The 22,173-nt window shown below is 37.4% G+C and overlaps 1 long non-coding RNA gene across 1 annotated transcript in view; it reads left to right on the top strand.

Annotated features, from left to right (window-relative positions):
- Positions 1-22,173, top strand: part of LOC143654822 (uncharacterized) — a 39,990-nt gene that overhangs the window by 16,354 nt on the left and 1,463 nt on the right. The window contains exon 2 of the long non-coding RNA XR_013161985.1: positions 15,145-15,276. This is a non-coding gene — a long non-coding RNA (uncharacterized LOC143654822). The remainder of the gene's footprint in view (positions 1-15,144; positions 15,277-22,173) is intronic.

Raw genomic sequence — 22,173 nt, 5'->3', positions numbered from 1 at the left:
GCAGCAAAACAAGAAGCTGATAAAGCTGCGCCTTGTGGAAATGATGATCTAATTCCTGCTTGAACAATTTTAGCAAAACAATCAAGTATTTACTTGGTAGCTGTGTGATACCTGGATGAATTTTAATTTTCGGCGAATAGTGTCCCACTTGGTGATACAGTATATGGGATCCTCCTAACTGCTGTGCAGACAGCTACCCCCATCCCCCCATCCCCATCTCCCCACCCCCTTTCCCCCACTCCCATCCCCCTACCCCCATCCCTGGTAATTATCGAGCAATAATCACATACTTCATGTGTGTTATCTTATTTACTTATTATAATACGTATAAGCATGTGATGTTCACCCTATAAATCATGTATAAGCATGTGATGTTCACCCTATAAATCATGTGTCCTAAACTTTAACAAGCATCAGAATCACCTGGAGGGCTGATTAAACCACTGTTTGGGGATCCCACCCACAGTTCCTGAGTTGTAGGGTAGGGTGAGTACTGAGCATTTGCATATCTAACCATTTAGGTGATAGATCTGGCGTTCAGGTCCAGGGACCACACTTTGAGAACTACTCCTCTAGGGGTAAGTATTACTGTTATTATTATTCCCCATTTTACTGATAAAGAAAATAAGGCTTTGAAAGGTTAATTAACTTTCCCAAGATGGCGTGATTGGTAAGCTATGCAGCCAGGATTCAAATCGAAGTTGGCTGATCTCAAAACCCTAGAGAACACTGTCAGAAATAAACACTCTTTCGATCCCATAATCTAAGGTCCTGAAACGTGGCCATTAAGATAAATCTCTTCAGGGAACTCAAAACATTCTCAAAAACTTTGGTTCGTTTTAATGTGGTCATGTTTTAAATGGTTGCTTCATTAAGTTTCAGTATGTTAAATATGACATCATTTAAGAAAAGAGGTCATTAAAATGATAGTTTGAAAATCTTGATCAAGAAACATTGAGGAGTCCAAAAGGAATTTGAACAGGCTGACACCAGCAGGACTCACAGTCACTTCTCATAGAAGATTAAAGTAGATTAAGATTGAACACAGGTCTGAGCAAGGAAAGCTCACTGTCACTGTGTTCAGTCTGCAGGCAGAGGCACACCTGGAACCTTGACATTTTGAGGTGATAGGAACCGGCAACATAGCCATTTTTAATTCTGTGTTAAATATAGCTTGTCCTGGATTGTCTGTATGTTCAATGGCTAGAAGTAGTATCTCTTTTCCACTAATCTCTGTTGCTTTCCTCTGGATCTCACCCCCAATGCTAAGATTATCCCAATGCCTTCTGATTGTTTTCCAACGCCAGGCTTGCCTTGCTATGATAACCAACTGAGTAGCAACTTCATCCTTCTTCAGTTTTCACAGAATTCTTCCCAGATGGTGAACTTACAGGGGTATATTCAAGACATATTAAGAAGTTTCCTTTTCCCTTCTGTCACTTTTCTCACCGAACTCATTTTTCATTATTCCTTAATGAAACTTCTGCTCCAATAAGCAAATCTTCTTCCTCAGCTCTTAAACATTTTACTTCTGCCTCCTTCTTTTATCTTTCTGCACACCAATTACTATAATTTATTGTCTTTAAGCCTGTTTTAGTTTCCTAGGATACTTAAAGCAAATATCGTGAAATGGTTTGGTTGAATAACTGGAATTTATTAGCTTAATTGTTTTAAGGCTGAGAAAGCGTCCAAATCAAGTTATCATCAAGGCAATGCTTTTTTCCTGAAGATCAGCTGCCAGGGATCCTTGGCTCCTTGGCCCTATGGCAGGGCATGTGGCAGGGTCTGCTGGGCTCCCCTTCTCTTCCAGGTTTCCTTGGCTTCAGCTTCTTGCTTTCCTGGCTTTCTCTTGTTCTCTGTATTTATTCCATCTATAAAGGACTCCAGTGAGAGGATTAGAAGCCATTCTGAATGAGGTGGGTCACACCTTAACTGAAGTAGCCTCATCAAAAATCCTATTTACAATGAGTCCATACCCACAGGAACGGATTAGATTTAAGAACATGTTTTCTTAGGGAACATTCAGCTTCAAACCACCATAGAGCCCAACTCAAAACTCCCTTCCCCTAGGCAGTCTTTTGTGATTGACTTCATCTAACTCTGGTATTGCCCCTCATCCCTTCAGGGCCAAGTTGGTAGTAAACTAGTTTTTATGGGTTGGAAGTTGTTCTGCTCTAGTATTCTTCAGTGTTTCAACTAGTGTTTTCTATCTCTCCAAGAACTACAAATCCTTTGAGAGCAGATATTTTCTTTCTTTCTTCTATTAAGTATCCACTGGCCCTCTTTCATCCATTCATTCACTGGTATTTGCATGAAGCACTTCCTGTGTACTGGGCAGTGGGTCCTTCCTATTCTCAATAGAAGCTCATTTGCTCTCATGAGCCCTGCACTGAACAGGAGCTTTCAAATCCAGGGCTTTGAGCAACGACTTGAGTCGTTGTAAGTCCCTTTAATTTACTTGTGGAGGAAGAAATACAGGGACAGGTAAAGATCAGAGGAGGCTTTCTGAGGAGTCAGAGTGGTTTTGTGGTGAGGGAACTGGGTTGGACAGGGTGAGGTGAGGGGAGGCTTGTTGAGGAAGTAGAATTGAGTTCTGCGTAACATTTTCTTTCCAGGATCCTTTGGCAAATATGAAATGAAAGAAAGAACTCATTTCCAACAGCTTTGCCTAGGCCAGGGGCAGAACTGTCAAATTTTCAATAGGCAGCAATTAAATAAATATCAAAACCAAAGAGAGTGGCTTTCTGAATTCACGTACCTTAGGAATTTGCTGTCCTTGGTTATCATCTTTGTACCTGAGTCTCCTTCCTCTATAAAATTAGAATTAGCATATTAATGTAGCTGTTCATCCATAAATTAAAAGTCCCTTGAATAATATTGCTATACAGAATGGTTACAAATAATGCAAAGCTCTGTTAGAAATGGGTTATCTTTTCTGTATCTAAGATACAGAAAATGGGGATATAACAGAATTCTAAATTTTTGCTCATTCTAAGCAACTTTTCCTGCAACCGTAAAGGCAAACCATCCCAGGATCATAGTGACAAGCACTGATAGATAGTTTCAGTTTCTTTGCTTACCAGTCCTCCTTGACTAAAAATGTCAAGAGACCTAATACTTCTGAGAGACACAGGAGGAACCAGGGTTCCTGGGCTTCCGTGAATTTGTGCCTGAAGGGATGAGATGCAGCAATCATTATGGGACATCTGGGAGTCAGAGCCCAGTAACCACAGGCCCTCAGGGAGAGCTAGAAAATCTTTCTCAAATATTTTCTGTGTTCATCTTTTCTTTCCTTTTTCCTTTCTGCTCCTTGATCCACTGCCCAATTCACCTTCCTCACTTTTGCTTCACCGATCTAAAACCATGCCAAAATCCCCAGGTGCTCTCACTCTGTCTCCTTCCCTCATGGTGTTTCAGCTGGAGGAGCTCTCTCAGCATTATTGCATGCCCTTCCTAGGGTCCTTCCTGTAACCCAACTGAAAGGCAGTTATCTTTGTGTCCTCATCTTCCCCTCCAAGGCTAATAATGGTGGCAGAAGCAGGGTGGACCACGGCAGGGAGGGATGGGTTGAGGGGTGTGGACAGCCTTACTGTCCCCTCATGATCCCCAAGCAATGGAAATGTATGTACCCTGGAAAAATATGTTCTTAAATTCAATCCATTCCAATGGGTGTGAATCTATTGATAGTAGGACCTTTTGATAAGGCTATTTCAGTTAAGGTGTCTCCCACCTCAGTCAGGATGGGTCTTGATTCTATTACTGGAGCCCTTTATAAGAGGAATGAAATTCAGACAGAGAGAGAGTGAAAGCCACAGAGGGAGCAGCCAGAAACTAAACATCAATGGAACCCCTCCCCCCCCCCCCAAAAAAAAGGAGAGACCAGGAAACACTCAGCCATGTACCTTGCAGTAGGGGCAAGAGTGGACTGTGTAGGAGACTTGAAAGCAAAACGAGGAGTGGGATGAGTCGTGGCCAGCACGCTGAAGATGCAAGAGGGGTGAGGAACGGCGTACACGAGAAGAGTCGTGGCCCTCCTGTCCTGTGGGTAATAAGTTGGATAACAAAAGAATAGGAGGAAATCAGGGGTCTTGAGCCTTCCTGGTTTCTCTCCTGCTATCTAAGACACCCCATTGTTACAAAATACATTTTTCAGGCACCGTTCTATTTATTCTATTCCGTTCTATTTCAGGCATCTATCTATTTATTCTGACTTTTAGTTTATCTGGGGTTATTCTTCTTTAATGATCATTTCCCTTCTGATTCCTCAGACATAGCTACTTATATAAAGCCTTGTGTTTAAGTGACATCTTCTCACCTTCTGTTTCCTGGACAAATATCCTGAGGTCCTAGTGGCTAGATAGCGCTGTTGTCTCCTGTTCACCACCACCTGCTCTCATAACCAAAAATTTGCAAAAGGCATTCTCATGCTCAGTTTTTTACTTTGCAGGGTCAGCATGTAAAAGATCATTGCATTTTAAAAATCAGAGTTTTAGTGGATAAACTTCAAAATAAGTTGCATTTTCCCTGTTTCCCTTTCCTAGCGAATTCCCTTCCTCTCTCATTTCCCCCTTCCTTTGGGAGCATTGCTCCTAACACAGAGGCTGGTACACAGTTGGGGCATGATAAATTTATCATGAATGAATAAGTGAATGAATTGTCACTTGATAGCACAAATCTTTCCAAGATTCTTTCATCACCATCTTTCTAGAGGCATGGAGAGAGATGCTTTTCTGAAATTCCTATAGTTGCAAGGCCTTGAACATTTAAAGATATGCATTCAGAGAACTTTCAAAGCAGGAATACTATAATCCATTGTCAGTATCATGGAAGTGAGCTGGAGGGAGAGGGATAGTGTGTGTGTGTGTGTGTGTGTGTGTGTGTGTGTGTGTGTGTGTGTGTGCATCTGCCCATCACGCACATACACACACACATCTCTCTGACCATTTCTCACACACTATCATATTTGACATTAATCTTTAATAATTAACACAAGATACGCGACTCTAAAGCATCCACATTTCATGAAGAATCGAATACTTTGTCATTCGTAAGTGTAATTGTCACTCACAGACAAGACAGAGTCATGGATTTAGTGCTGGTAATAGAATGACCTTGATCAGCTTCTTAAATTACGCATAAGCAAACTCAGGCCCAGGAAAGGTCAATGAGCTCCCAAGTCCACACAAGGAACAGATGGCAGAGAAGAAACTGGACTTCCAAGTCCCTGCCTCCCGGTTCAGCAGCTCATCCTCTGGGGCTGGTTGTCAGGGTGCTAAGAGCTGTCAGCCTTGGGAAGAACTTAAAGAAGCAGAAACATTGTAGACACTTGTTATGAAGAGGGTTTAGTGACTTACAGGGTTGCAAAGAAGAACCATTAAAAAGAAAATGTCCAGGAATATTCTTTCTTTTAAATCCTAAGGGACATTTGCCATATCTATGAGTAATATCTAGGAAGACTACACAGATATAAACAGAGTTTGGTGGTGTTTTTGTTTTGCCTTTTAGATTAATTTATTTTGGTGTGTTAGGTGCAATTAAGAGTTCCCTTTTAATATTAAACACTCTTGGGAATGGGAAAAGAAGCTTAAATATATATATATCCATCAGCATGAAGGAAAAAAGCGATTGATTTCAGAAATATAGGTTTAAAAAATAGCTTATTTTTCAAAAAAATTAATTTATTTTTAAAACCTGATCCTGTTTTATCTATTTCTTTTAAATACATTCTCCCATAGGTAAACAAGATTGCTTTTATTTCTATTGCTATAATAAAATATCATTGCTGACCAGTTGGTGGAGCAATTACATTTCCATACTCTTAATGGCTATTTTACTTGGGTACTAGTAACTTAATTAGAATCAAGAAAGAGACTATTAATATTCTAAGGAATAACCAAACTGATCACAAACTTTCAGGAGAAATGAGAGAGAGAAAATCACTTTAACTCATTGAAGACAATCTTTAATTAAATTAAAGAGGTGATTCCACTCATGGCAGCTGGAGAGTCTCCTCTTGGCTCACCTTGAAGATGTAGGCTCTGTCCCTGCAAAAGCCACAGTTCTGCTCAGGTATGAGAAAGGAATGAGAAAAGGTCAGCCCTAGAGTTCCAAACTCCCAGAAGCAGAGGTTAAGGCAATTATAATTTTTAGTAGCAAACAAGATACCCTTTTATAAAACCATACAGCACAGGTTTCAATGAAATTATTAGCCTCTTTGGCTTAAGCAGCTGTCCTGGAGAGACGGCCTCTGGGAAAGCAATTTGCTCACTCCAGATTTCCTCTAAAAGTATGTTTGGCTGAGAGTTTTGCCAATCCAAGTATTTGAGTGCCCCCAAATTGTCATGGCTACTTACAGATTGTAGAAAATCTAACTTTCACCATGATATATTTAAGTGAAAAATGTAGGGATTTTAAAATTATGATTATGTTTAAAAAACCCTTTGAATAGACAAAAGACTATCAGGAAATATAAAATAATAATGGTTATATTTGAATAATGAAACAGTGATATTTTTTCTATTTTTTTATTTTCTAAATTCTCTAAAATAAACATGTACTACTTTCTTAAAAACTATTTTTAACATGTTATTTAAAAAATAGGAAGTGAGTGCCAATGAACTGAAGGGATGAATATGTTTATAGATATATACATAAATACCCACAAAATGGTATCTAAAAGCTGCCTAAATACATTCTTGTCTCAGAGACCAGGCAGTGCAGAGACTGGGTACCTGCTCGTAGCTGAAATCAAGGATTAACCTGCATATGTTGGTAATGTTACCTTCTTTGACAAGCTTAAGAGAAAAGGGGGCCAACGAGTTAGGGCCGGGCAGGTTTTATTTTCTTATAGCTAACTTTCTTGTAGGCATGTGTTATTAAGGCCATCCTTAAAATAAATAAATATCTGTCAAGTGCCTACTATGTGCCAAGCACCGTTCTAAATAGTAATACTACAACAGCAAACAAAATAGAAACCTTTGCTCTTTTGGAACTCACATTTTAGATGGGAGAGACTGAGCATAATACATAAACAAAGCTGTAGTATTTTAAATAGCGAAAAGAACAATAAAGAAAACTAAAGGAAGGGAAAAAATAAACAATGCCTGGAAAGGGAAGACGGAGGTCACTTTTTAAAAGGGTTGTGGTGGCTTGGAGCTAGGTACCCCAGAAAAATATGTTCTTAATCTTAACCTTTGTAAGTAGGACCTTTTGATGAGGTTACTTCAGGTAAGGTGTGACCCACCTCAATCAGGATGGTTCTTAAGATCACCCAGTCTGAGGAACAGAAAGAAAAAAGAATGAAGAAACATGAACAGAGCCCAAAGACCTTTTGGCACAGCATCTGACATACCAACGTACTCATAATGGGAGGGCCAGAAGGAAAGAAGAGGAAAAGGGGCAGAAAGAATATTTGAATAAATAATCCTCCCGAATTCTACAACTTTGATGAAAAACAACACATACATCCGAGAAGCTCAACTAACTCCATGTAGGATAAGCTGAAAGAGAGCTGACCTAAACATATCATAACCAAACTGTTGAAAACGAAGACAGAGAACCTTGAAAGAAACAAACACAAGCAAAAAAGGGACTGACTCATCATGCACAAGAGCTCCTCTGCAAGATCAATAGCTGGTTTCTCATCAGAACCCAATGAAGCCATAAAGCACCAAAATGCTGAATGGGAAAGACTGTCAACAAAGGATTCTATATCCAGAAAACCTATTCTTAAAAAATGAAGGTGAAATTAAGACATGTCACGATTTAAAAAAAAAAAGTGAGAGAATTTGTCACTAGCTGACTGACTGTACGAGTAATGCTAAATGGCATCCTTCAGGATGAAAAGAAAAGGTGCTAGAAAATAACTTTAATCCACATCAAGATATAAAGAGTACCAGTAAAGGTAACTATGCCAATAAATATAAAAGATAGTTTAAGCATATTTTGTCATTGTAATTCATTTTTCCCTTATCTGATTTAGAAGACAACTGTATAAAGCAAGAATTTTAAATCTGTGTGGATGGGTTTATAATGTTTGAGGATCTAATTTGTTTGACAATAACAGTACAAAGATAGAGAAGGAATGGAGCTATATAGGAGCAAAGTGTTTGTCTCAAAGTTTTTAAAATTAAACTTGTATTAATCCAAATTAAATTTTTATAAAATGTTCATTGTAATGCCCAGAGCAACCACTAACGAAAGAAATACAAAAAATATAGTACACAAATGTTAAAGGAATTAAAATAATGCAGTATAAAATATCTATCACAAAAGAATAAAAAAAGACATAAAATAACAAAATGGCAGATGTAAATTTGATCTTATCAATCATTACATTAAATTTTAAATGATTAAATACTCCAATCAGGCAGAGATTGGCAGATTAAAAAAAAATGATTCAATTATACATTCTATACAAGAGACACACTTTTCATTCAAAGACACAAGTACATTGAAAATAAAAGTATGGAGAAAGATGCACTGTGCAAACAGTTACCTAATAAAAGTGGGAATGACTTTGCAAAATATCAGGTGAAATTTGACTGTGAGACAAAAATTGTTTTTAGAGACAAATAAGGAAATAAAAGGGTCAGTATATGAAAAAGACATAACAATTATAAATAAATAGGAACTTAACAAGAGTCCCAAAATACATGAAGCAAAACTGATAGGAATAGACAATTTATCAATAATAGTTGTAGGCTTCAATACCTACTTCAATAAAGGATGCATAATTCTTCAACAAAGAATTACATGGAAGATCTACTGGAAAATAGACAACTTGACATAACTATAATTTAACCAGACCCACCAGGCACAGAACACTTACACCCAAAACCACAGAATTACATTTTTCTCGAGTACACAAGAATATTCTCCAGGATAGACCATATGTTAGGTCATCAACCAAGTCTCAATAAATTTAAAAAGATTGAAATTTTTAATCCATAGCCACATGAATGAAATTAGAATCAAAACAGAAAGAAACTTGGGAACTTCACAAATTTGTGGAAATTAAATAGCACCCCCTTAAATAATCAATGGGATCAAAGAATAAAACACAATGGATATTAGAAAATACTTTATGATGAGAGAAGAGGAAAATATAACATATCAAAATTATGAGATGCAATTGAAACAGTGCTTAAAGTGAAATATATAGCTGTAAAGGCCTCTGTTAAAAAAGAAGCAAAAATCCAGCAAACCAAATGCAACAGCATATTAAAAGAATTATATACCATAAACAAGTGGGATTTATCCCAGGTTCAACATAAGAAAATCAACTAACTCAATATACCACATTAATAGAACAAAGAGGAAAGAAAACACAATCATCTCAATTAATGTGGAAAAGGCATTTGAGAAATCCAGCACTCCTTGATAAAAACACTTAGATAACTAGGAATAGAAAGAAACTTCCTCAGCATTATAAGTAAAAAGGATTATAAAGGAAAATGATGAAAAAATGTATGCCAACAAACTAGATAACCCAGATACCCAGATGAAATGGACTAATTCCTAGAAAGACATAAACTACTGAAACTGACTTAAGAAGAAATAGAAAACCTATAACAAGCAAAGAGATTGAATTAGTAAGGCAGACACTTACCAGAAAGAAATTTCAGGCCCAAATGATTTCACTGGTGAATTTAACCAAACATTTGAAGAAAAATAATACCTGTACTTAACAAAATCTCCAAAAACAAAAAGCAGAAGACAAGGAAGCACTTTCCAACTCATTATATGAGGCCAGTATAGCCCTTCTACCAAAATCAAAGACATCACAAGAAAAGAAGACTACAGCCCAATATCCCTTGTAGGTATAAATACAAAAATCCTCAACAAAATACTATTAAGCAAAATCCCTTAACATATAGAAAGAATTATATACACCATGACCAAGTGGGATTTTTCCCAGGAACACAAGAATGGTTAAATATATAAAATTCAATCAATGTTATATACATTTTTATAGAATAAAGGATAAAAACCACATGATTATCTTATTAGACACAGAAGAAAAAATATTTGACAAAATCCAACACACACATTTATTGGAAAAAATATTCAGCACTAGAAATAGAAGAGAACTTCATCAACTTGATAAAGGATATCTATGAAGTACCCAGAGTTAATATTATATTTAATAGTGAAAGGCTGAAACTTTTCCCCCAAAGAACAGGAAAAGGATAAGGATGTTCATTCTCACCACTTCTACTCGCTTTGTATTGGAGGTTCTACACAGAGCAATTAGGCAAGAAAATGAAATAAAAGGAATACAGGTTGGAAAGGAAGAAGTAGAACTACATTTGTAGATGATGTGATTTGTATATAGAAAATCATAAGGAATACACAAGCATACTGTTAGAACTAATATATGAACTTAGCAAGGTTGCAGGATACAAGAGCAATATACAAAAATCAATTTTATTTTTATACACTAGCAGTGAACAATCCAGATATGAAATTAAGAAAATGATTCCATTTAGAATAACATAGAAAGGAATAACAAACAGGAATAAGTTGAACAACAACAACAAAAAAGTACACTGAAAATTACAAAGCACTTTTAAAATATATTAACGATCTAAATAAAAATGTAGAGAAGCATATCCATGATTGGAAAACTTAATATTGTTACGATGGATATTCCTCAAATATATCTACAGATTCAGGCAATCCCTCTCAAAATCTAAGATGGCTTTACGGTAGAAATTGACAAGCTGCTCACAAAATTCATAAGGAAATCCAAGGGACCTAGAATAATCAAAACAGTTTTGATAAAGAACAAAGTTGAAGGCTTACTCTTACCAATTTCAAAATTTACTAAAAAGCTAAAGTAATCTATATAGTATAATACCGGCACAGGGACAGACATACAGATAAGCGGAATAGAATGAACAGTATGGAAATAAATCCTTACCCTTATGTTCTATTGATTTTGACAAGGGTGCCAAGAAAATTCTCTCAGGAAAGAACAATCTTTTCAACAAACAGTGCTGGGAAAACTGGGTGCCCACCTGCTAAAAGTTGGACCACTACCTAATTACATAGACAAAAATTAACTCAACATGGGTCAGAGACAAATATAAGAACTAAATTATAAAACTCTTATAGAAGAAAACATAAGGAAATATTTCCAGAATCTTATATTAGGTAATAATTCTTAGAATTAACCCATAAAGCATAAGGAACAAAAAGAAAAAAAGTAGATAAATTGGACTTCAATGGGTAGATAAAATACAGGATATTCTTACAATGGAATATTATTCATCCATAAAAAGGAATGAAGTTCTGATACGTGCTACAACGTGGATGAAACTTAAACACATGCTAAGAAGTCAGACCCAAACAGTCATCTATTATACAATTCCATCTACATGAAATGTCTCAAGCAGATAAATCCATAGAAACAAAAAGTAGATCAGTGGTAACTAGGAGCTGGGGGAAGGGAGGAATTGGAGAGTGACTGCTAATGTGTATGAAGTTTCTTTTAGAGGTGATAAAAATGTTATGAAATTAGATTGTTGTATCATTGCACAATTTTGTGAATACACTAAAAACCTGTATTGTATACTTCAAAAGGGTGAATTTTATTTTATGTGAATTGCATCTCAATTTTAAAAAGTGATTGGGAAAAAGGGAAGCGAAGACAGCAAATATCAGCAATCACTCTAGGAGTCTGTAAAAAGGAGCAGAGATATGGAATGATGGCTAGAAGGAAATGTGGGGACAAGAGATGGTTAGCTATTTTTTTAATGGCTATGTATAATCTTTATTTCAGGGATGGCTCGTTTGAGGATACACAATCACCCTAGCTCAACAAAAATAACATTAGTTTGCTTGAATGTTAATATTGCTCTTAGCTTTTAAAAATTTTAGGACAGTAACATGTGTGTACATATATATATACAACATAACATTTACCATTTTAACCATTTTTTAAGTTTATGATTCAGTAGTAGCAATTTAATTTTCAATGTTCTGCTACCATATATTAGTCAGGGTTCTCCAGGGAAATAACAATGACAGGAAATATTTATATAAATGTAAATGTATTTATATATATCTAACTATTATGAGATTTATTAAAGGAATTGGCTCATGCGACTGTGGGTTTAGCAAGTCTGAATTCCATGGTACAGGCCACAAGTTGCAAATTCTCATGAAGGTTTTGATGAATTACCCAGGAGAAGCTGGCTGACTGAAGTAGAGAGAGAAATTCTTTCTGACGGTTGAAATCATCATTTCTCCCTTTAAGACCTTCAGCTGATTGGATGAGACTCTCTCATGACTGAAGGCAATGCCCTTTATTGGTTATACATGTAATTAGGCATAGAGGCAGTCAACTGGCTAGTGATTTAAATTCATGAAAAGCCTTACCGTAGCAATCATACCAGTCCTTGCTGGACCATAACCTAGCCAAGTTGGCACATGAACTTAACCATCACCACCAGCCATTACCAAAAGTTTATCACCCCAAACAGAAATTCTGCACCCATTTACCAATAACTTCCTGTTCTCTCCTCCCTCAACCCTGGTAACCTCTAATCTACTTTCTGTCTCTATGAATTTGCTTATTCTAGATATTTCATATAAGTGGAATCTTGAGTCTTTTATATCTGACATTTCACGTAACATAACGTTTCCAAGATTCTTCCATGTTGTAGCATATATTAAAACTTCATTTCTCTTTATAGAATAATATTTCATTGTATGGACATACCACACTTTATCCATTCATCAGTTAATGGACGCTTAGATTGTTTCCACCTTTTGTTGATTGTGTGAATAATGATGCTCTGAACATTGGCATACAGGTATCTGTTTGAGTCCTTGTTTTCAGTTTTTTGGGGTATATATATATACCTATGAGTCAAATTGCTAAATCAAATGGTATCGCTATGGTTAACTTTTTGAGGAAACACCAACTGTTTTCCAAAGGCAGCTGCACCATTTTACGTTCTCATCAACAATGCTTTAGGTTTCCAAGCACTCCATATGCTTGCTAACATTTTTGTTTTCCTCTTTTTTTATACTAGCCATCCTGGGGGATGTGAAGTAATATCTCATTATGGTTTGACTTGCATTTCTCTGCTGACTTGATGATGTTCAGGACCTTTTCATGTACTTACTGGCCATTTCTATATCTTCATTGGAGAAATGTCTGTCCAAGTCCTTTGCCTATTTTTAAAATTGGATTGTTTGTCTTTTGTTAAGTTGTAGGAATTCTTTATATATTCTGGATTTTAAAGACTTGTCGGATATATAATTTGCAGATATTTTCTCCCCCCATTCTATAAGTGGTCTGGTCATTCTTTTTTTTTACATGGGCAGGCACCGGGAATCAAACCCAGGTCCTCGGGCATGGCAGGCAAGCATTCTTACCTGCTGAGCCACCATGGCCTGCCCACACTTTCTTGATAATGTCCTTTGATGCACAAAAGTTTTAAATTTTGATAAAGTCCAATTTATTTTTTCTTTTGTTGCTCATCCTTTTGGTGTAAAGTCCAAGAATTCACTGTTTAATTCAATGAATACATTTCCCTATATTTTCTTCTAAGAGTTTTATAGTTTAGGTCATATATTTAGATCATTGATCCATTTGGGGTTAACATTTTTGCATATGGAGTGAATTAGGTGCCCACTTTCATTCTTTGCATGTAGATCTCCATTTTCCCAAAAGCCATTTGTCAAGGAGCCTATACTTTCCTCCACTGAGTGGAATTGACACTCTTGTCAGAAATCGTTTGGCAAAAAATAGTGGGGGTTTATTTCCAAATTCTCAATTCTGATTCTGTATGTCTGTCCCTGTACCTGTACCACACTGCTTTCATTACTGTAGCTTTGTAATAACTTTTGAAATAAGGTAGTATGTGTCTTCAAACTTCTTTTTCAAGATTATTTTGGCTATTTAGGCCACCAGAAATTCCATATGAATTTGAAGATTTCTGTTAAAAAAAAAAAATAGGGTGCTGGAATTTTGATAGGTGATGGTTAAATTTCATGTGGGAAAAATTATAGCATAATGGTTTACTAGTGGTAATGTTCCAATAGAGTGAGAAAAAATAGAAGAGAATTGGTAGATTGATGTTCTGAGTATTGAGAAGGCGGATAGCATTTGTTGAACAAAGGAGGGCCTTAGGTAGGAGCACAGATGCTATAGTGTCAGTGCAAACTGTAGTTGAGATTGCTTTAAGTGTGAAAGAAGTTAAAACGTTTAGCTTGCATTAGGTAAATATATAATGACTTGCTGTATCACACAGCCTGGATGATATTTATCCTTTATCTTTGTAGTCATAAAATATAATTTAAAATGTTTTCATGGAGGAAGGAGCCCATAAAGGTGAAAGTGCCTAAGGCCTGTGGAAGTCATAATATGACCTTGCTTCCCTGCTCCTAACTGGAGAAATGAGCTACACTCAGTGGGGAAAAGCTGAAGCTCCCTAGCCTCAGCCCAGTTCTCAACCACAAGCTACCCTCCTCCTCTTCCTTTTAACTGGAGTCCCTAGATAGCCAGCTTCAGTTTTTAGTCCCATCTCCAGACTGAAGACCAATCCATCTTCTGAGGTCAGAGATTAAGCTTAGGACTCTTTGGAATGTCCCATAGTAAGTACCTGATAAATTTTGGGTGACTGGGTGGGTGGCTGGGGAGATGCAAGGATGGATGCATGTATGATTGGAAATGCTGAGGATCAGACCATCTTCAAATGCCCTTAGAGGCAAAAGGCAGGGGTCAGTAGGTTTTCTCTGGGCCACATAATGAATATTTTAAAGTTTGCAGGCCATAGGGTCTCTTGTAACTACTCAGATCAGCCATTGTAATGCAAACGCAGCATAGATGATATGTAAATGATTGGTGCACCTGTGTTCCCACAAAACTTTGTGAACACTGAAATCTGAATTCCATATAATCTTCATGTGTTATTGTCATGGTCAGGTTCATGTGTCAACTCGATCAGGTGGTGGTACCTGTTTGTCTGATTGTGCAAGTGCTGGCCTGTCTGTTGCTATGAGGACATTTCATAGAATTAAATCATGAGCATGTCGGCTACATCCACAGCTGATTCCATTTGTAATCAGCCAACAGGAGTGTCTTCTGCAATGAGTGATGCTTAATCTAATCACTGAAAGTCTTTTAAGGAGGATTCAGAAGACACAGGCTCTCTTCCTGCTTCAGCTGGCGAGCCTCTCCTGTGGAGTTCATCCAGAGCCTCCATCAGAGCCGCCAGCTTCACAGCCTGCCCTGCAGATTTTGGACTCTACGTTCCCATGGTTACGTGAGACACTTTTATAAATTTTGTGTTTACGAATATTTTCTGTTGATTCTGTTTCTCTAAAGAACCCAAACTGATACAGTCATGAACACTAAAATAATTTTTTTTCAACCATTTAAAAATGGAAAAAACTTTCTTAGCTAATGGCTATCCAAAGACAGGCAGTGAGCTGGATGTGGTCCACAGGCTATAGTTTGCTGACCCTTGACATGACCTAGGGATGAGGCTGACCATGGAAAACTTGCCTAAAAGGCAAAGGATGTGGTTGCTACTGAGGCAGCAGAGTCATTGGAGCTACCCTGCCCTTTACTCTTGTAGGGTTTTGTCCTGTCATCCAAGCCTCCTTGAGTCAAACTTAAAACTCCCTTCAACATCTTGGTTAAAACTTTTGACTATCACTCAACAGAATTCCTACACTTTCAAGCTTCTTACCTTGATCATCCCAGGAATCCTGACCTAACCAAGCCAAATAGATTTGATGTTTTGCCATCATTTCAAACTCAACATGTTTAAAATTAACATCTTCTTGGGTGGTGCAATGGTGACTCAGTGGCAGAGTTCTCATCTGCCTTGCCGGAGGCCTGTGTTCGAGTCCCAGAGCCTGCCTGTGCCAAAAAATAATAATAATAAAATAACCTCTTTTTCTCTTTCTTCTATTTATGCTTCCCAAATTTTCTAAGCATCCCAAGTTCAAATCCTCAAATCTTTCTTCTTCACCACCACCCCCATATCTGATTTTCCCCTCAAGCTACAAATCTGACCACCTCTATCTCAGGACTAAGACAGGGTCTGGCAGAAAAAACAGCCCTGAGTTCTTGTCCCAACCCTGCCATGACGTGGCTAGATGATCTTTGAGGTCTCTCTGAATTCAAGCTCACTTTCAAGATGCTGTAGGAATTCAGAGAAGGTCTGTTTCCCTGCGAACTACGAGTGTTCAGGAAACATGGCATGAACTTACACTGTGAGTGTATTTCTTACACTCTTGAAGAAATCAAGTCTAAATTGGTAGCATCTGAATGGCATATGTATCTGTGATGCCGGCCTTCCAATTCTCTGATTTATTGTTCTTCCTCTGTTCAGTGCCTTTTGTTAAGAATTATTCTTCCTGTATTAGATTTTGACATTATCTATGTATTATAAGCACTTTAAGAATATAGCCATGGCTTTTAGCACAAGTGACTGCTAAATATGAGGCTTTAAAAATTTATTCTTTTCATTGAAAAGGAACATATGATTCTCTTCGTATTGTAGTCTGTCTGAAATGAGGGAGAATGGGCTGGCAGAACAAGGAGGTAATTTAGCCAGAATTCCTGCGCTCTGTCCTTGAGTTATAAACAAGGTTTTCATAAGGGCCCTGTGCACTTTTAAACTTTAATAACTCAGGTTGTACGTGTTAGAGAAACAATCTGTAAATGGTACTCAAAAGTAAATGTATTAAAGTTTAGGGCAACTACATTACACAATTGCACACAATATGTACTCATTTTAGATCCTGTGGCAAATGAAATATGGCTAGCAGAATTGAAGTTCATGACAGCTCTAAGGAGAAAATTGAATTTGCCTTTGAATTCCATTTATGGTTTACCATCATCTCCCTTGTATGCTTTTTGAAGTTAAAAGTTTAAAATGGCACAGAGATTTATAAAGATCCTATACTTGAATTCAGCAATAAGTGTAATCAGAGAGAACATCATACCGTCTCTTAGGAAAGATAATATACCTGCTTATTTTGGTTGTTTTTAGAACAGCTTCAGAAATAGAAGGTATGATGAGTCTCCAGTTAGTACAGCTCAGTAAACAAGAACAATAAAGCAGAAGCATCTGAAACAGGAGACTAGTTTCAGTCTTTGCCAATAGCTTAGCTAAGTGATTCGAGAAGATCAATTCTCTCTCCTATTTGGGATCTTTTCATCGTCTGCTAAAAGTCAGGTTAACTGAGCCACTGATGAAAGGACGCATCATTTTTATAAGCTTATATGGTGTGTTTGTGTGTGTGTGTGTGTGTGTGTGTGTGTGCAAGGAAAGAAGGGATCATTTATATCTATTTTTCTATTTAAAAGTCTGTTCCAAGTATCTCATTTGTAGGACAAAACACTAGGAGAATTCCACACTCAGGAGTCAGGCCCGATCTGAAGTCAGCTAACAGTTGCAAACAGGGTTTTGGAAACAGTCTGGAAATGCAGATTTCAGGGTGACCTGATGGACTTTAATATTTGGGAAAATGGGAATGACAGTGCTCCTCTGAGTTTTCTTCTTGGCAGTACTTAGTTAAAGCTGTGGCAACTTGAAAGGTATAGAAGCAACTAATATTGAAATCACTGTTGTCTGAAGAGCAGGCAGTGAGCTTGGCTTCTTGGTTCAGGGCTGGAGCTTGAGGAATCCTCAATAAACAGGATTTACTCCACTTAATAGAACTTACTCAGACTCAGAAGTATTCTGTATTAGAACGTGTTTTTGCAACTTCAAAGACATAGAATGGAAAACGTCATCTATGCTGGTCCCGGCATTCCAAGCTTTGGTTGAAAGTTCTCCAAGTTTTGGGAGAAGCTCTTCCAGTGAAAGATTTTGGACTACTGGAGTATGTTGTTGCCTTTATCCCATTCTGGCTTGCCTTAGGAACTTTACACAAATGTGTTATTTGTTGTTTTGTTATCTTATTTATGACAATGGTTTTGCACAATATCTCTAAATTCTTTGGGTTGGCTTATTTTAGATACAATGTCCCCCTTTTCTAACCGCACAGGCAGCCAGAGTACCTCAGCCCAAACAGTCTCCGTTTAAATAGCACAACAATGAAAAGAGCAAGAGCCAAAGCTTTTCCCGCAAATTCTCAACTGTCATTTGGGAGAAAGAGAACACCTAATGTATCAACTTGGACCCATGCTGTCCTGCCCTCATAGGAAAAAGCTCTTCGAATGCTTAGGGCAACATTTACGCATTCAGAACTTTTTAAACCCTTTAATAAATTAAAGGTGTTAGCACTCTTTGGGTTTGTTCTTATCTAGACTGGCAAACATAAGGATTTGGTAGATTTGATTAGAAATTCTTTTGAGCAGTACTCCAGAAAAATGTTGCCCCCATCTCTGCTTCACTGAGACCACTGGTGTTGTGCGTTCTCCTCCTGGATCTTCTGTCGTCTCCGAGCTCCAGTTTTCTCGTCAACTGAAATACATAAAATTAAATAATAAAATATAATATACAGGAAATGGCATCTATGTATCCCATTGAAGGTTAAGTTCCTAATTCATAGGAAAAATCCCTTCACCCAAAACACACAGCTGCTGTAATGTAGCCTTGGATAACACTCATGGAGCAGGAGTGAAGGCAGCCTATTTCTGCTCAGCTTTTCCTTTATCCCTGAGTTCCTTATGGGGCATCCAGCTGAGACTAAAACTCCCCCCAGATAGGGTACTCAGGACAAGAAAGAAACCACATTCTTACTGCATCACTAAGCCAGAAAAATGTCCTTGAACTAACTAACTCTGTGCTTCTCTTTATGGTAATGTTTACAAATACCAGGCTTTCTTGGTTCTTGAACCAAACACAGCACCAGCAAGGACTCCATGCAAATGGAGAAAGAAAGCAGGGTCAGCGCCCAAGCGTACCCGAGCAATCTCGCTGCCCTCAACTTTGCAGGTCTCTCCAGACCCTGCCTCAGTGCTCCATGGAATTAGATGAGACTACGTGCACTGAGTGCTCTGCTCGCTCTGATGCATTTTGCAAACACGGGACATTGTCATTGTTCCACTATACCTGTCGCACAGTTAAGAAGCTACAGCAACTCTGATTTGGTGGTTGGGGTGAGTTTCCTGGTACATATTGTACCAGCTCGTGTGTATGCTGGCACTTGACACCTTGGATGAGTGTTTTCCTTTTCACGGAGCAGTTTTGTACTTGGGAGAGGTCAGAAGAACACGAGAGAAATTTTCATTTCTACAGCACTTTCTGGTTTACATATAGAGCCTCAGAATTGGAAGATACCCTAAAATTCCCCAGGCCTTGTTTAAATCCTCTCTAAAATGCTCCAACTCATGATGTTCCAGCCTGGAGTGGGCTCCTCAGGGGACAGGAAAGCCAGTGACTTCAGAAAGTCTTCCTCTGTTCTCCAAGTTCAAATTCATCCCCTCAAAACTATTTTAAAATGTAGGTGATGCAAAGTTTTTCTTATAGTAATAATAATTCATGCTTATTGTAGAAAGTTCAGAAAGTGTAATGAAAGTATAAAAAAACTAAAAATCACCCACTACACCACCACTGACTTTTCTCTATTTCAGTGCTCTCTTTCTTGCCCTCTCTGAACCACATATTAGGGCATACCCAACATTCTATCCTGGTTTTTTTTTAATATATATATAACAAGGTATCTGAAGTAATTTCCATGCCATCAAATATTCTTTGAAAGCACAATTTTTCCTAGCATTTTATTTTGAACATTTGCGAGCCTATAGCAAAGTTGAAAGAATGTTATGTTAATCTGCTGTATAGCTACCACTTAGTTTCTACCATTATTATTTTATTGTACTTGCTTTATCACATACCTTTTTATATATTCATCCTTCTACCCATCCACCCATCCATCTCTTTTTGATGCAGCTCATAGTTAATTACAGACATAACTACACTTCCTCTTAAATATTTCTAGCATTCATATATTTAACTCAAGTTCAACATTTCTTTATAGTTTCTTTTCTTTTAAGGTAAAATTTACATACAATAAAATGCACAGATCATGAGTGTCCATGCGAGTTTGGACAAATGCATACACCTGTGTAATTCAAACCCCCATCAAAATAGAAAACGTCACCATCAATCCCAGAAGGTTCCCTTTGTTCCTTTCCAATCCATCCCTGCCCCAAGCCCCCACCATGGATTACTTTTGCCTGATCTTTTGCTTCATATCTATGGTAACCTATAATACGTGCTCTTCTGTGTAAAGCTTCTTTCTTTCAACATAACGTTTTTTTGAGATTTATCCATCTTTCTCTATGTATCAGTTGTTCATTTGTTTTTACTCCTAGTCATTATTCCATGGTATGAACTATACCAGTTTATCTTGTTTTTCTACTGAAGACACCTGGGCTGAGTGGAGTTTGGGGCTATTATGAACAAAGTTGCTATAAACATTTCTTATATAAAGGTCTTTTTGTGACTGGTGTTTCTCTTAAGTAAATACCTAGGAGTGGAGTTGCTATGTCATTGGGTCAATATGTTTAATTTTTTTAAAACTGCCAATCATTCACCCAAATTTGTTTTAACGTTCTACACTTCCACTAGCAAACTATGAAAGTTCCAATTGTCCCACATCCTCACCAGCATTAAGTGTTGCGGTCATTTTGATGATAGACGTTCTGGTGAGTATAAAGTGGTGATGCCTCATGGTTTTAATTTTAGTTTTCATTTCCCTGATCATGAATGGTATTTAACATTTTTCTAGGTGCTTATTGGCTATAGGTATATTTTCGTTTTTGTGAAGTGTCTTTTAAAATCTTTTGCCCATTTTTATTGGGTTGTTTCTCTTTTCATTGCTGAGTTTAGGAGCTCTTTATATTCCAGTTACCATTTCTTTGTCAAACATGTTTTATGAATTTTTTCTGAGTCTGGCTTGCCTATTTTCTTAATGGAGGGGTTGAAACATAATTGTTCAGTAGTTACAAAATTCCAATAATATGGATTTATATAATTCACTATTTCTGCACTGTTATTTATAAATAACATTGTGGTGAGATTCATATACATCCTTATGTATTTTAAACACCAACCCTTTGTCATATTTGTTGAAGCTATTTCCCCCTAGTTTGCCAATCATACTTGAAATCTTTTAGAGTTTTAAAACTCTACAAATGACAAAGAGCAGAGGCTTTGCATTTAAAGCAGGCCCAAAACTAATATATCACCTATGGTATTGGGCAAAATAAGCTGTCTGGATCTCAATTTCCTCATCTTAATGGGTTTCTCTGTGAAGATTAAAAGAGTTATGGAATTAGACAGGTTGACATAATGATTCAGGGGCTCTCATGAAGTTGTAGTCAAGATATGGCCAGAGCTACTGTCATATGAAGGTTTGAGAGGATGGAGAGTCTGCTTCCACGGTGACTCGCTCCCATGGCTGTTGGCTGGAGGGCTCAGTCCCCCTCCACATGGACTCCCCATGGAGGCTTAGGTATCCCCCTGACATGGCAGCCAACTTCCCCTACGGCTTACTCTCCCCAAAGAGAGTAAAAACTAGGAAGCCATAGTGAAATTTATGACCTAGTTTCCAAAGTCATATACTGTCACTTCTGCTTTATTCTAATTTGTTAGAAGCAACTGACTAAATCCAACCCCCACACAGGAGGGAATTGGGCTCAGCCCCATGGAGGGATTCTTTCTGACCCTTATCTTTAATAAAATCATCCCTAGAATTTTTTCATGACTCTTGCTTTGAGAGAGATATTCTTATATCATATTAAGCACAAAACCATTGATCTCTAGATTTCAACATATTTCCTTTCTTGATAGTTCGTTTTGTCAGTTTCCTTTTGACAAAATCATCTTACCTTCCCCCTTTAACCTATCCGTGGAGCACATAGCGTTGATCAGCTCCCTAATGTTAGACCATTCTTGCATTCCTGAAATAAACAGCACTTGGCTAAACAATTCTTAAATATACCGCTCGCTGGCTTTGATTTGCTGGAATGTTAGGCAGAATTTTTGTTTTAATATTTATATATGAATCCATCCTCTTAGGGTTCACCTATTTTGTTTTACACATGTGTCTTTGAAGTTGCATATAATTAGACCTTTAATATCGCTGATATACAATAAATGCAATATATGCTGTAGTTCTTAATATTTTCTGTGGCTTTGGGGCCCAAATTTATGTTAAAAATTGCTTTTGGAATATTCTTTCAAACAA

The sequence above is a fragment of the Tamandua tetradactyla genome, chromosome 14, assembly GCF_023851605.1.
Source record: "Tamandua tetradactyla isolate mTamTet1 chromosome 14, mTamTet1.pri, whole genome shotgun sequence".
Classification (NCBI taxonomy): Eukaryota; Metazoa; Chordata; class Mammalia; order Pilosa; family Myrmecophagidae; genus Tamandua; species Tamandua tetradactyla.
Note: the sequence above shows the minus strand (reverse complement) of the source record. Positions and strands in the feature narration are given on the sequence as shown.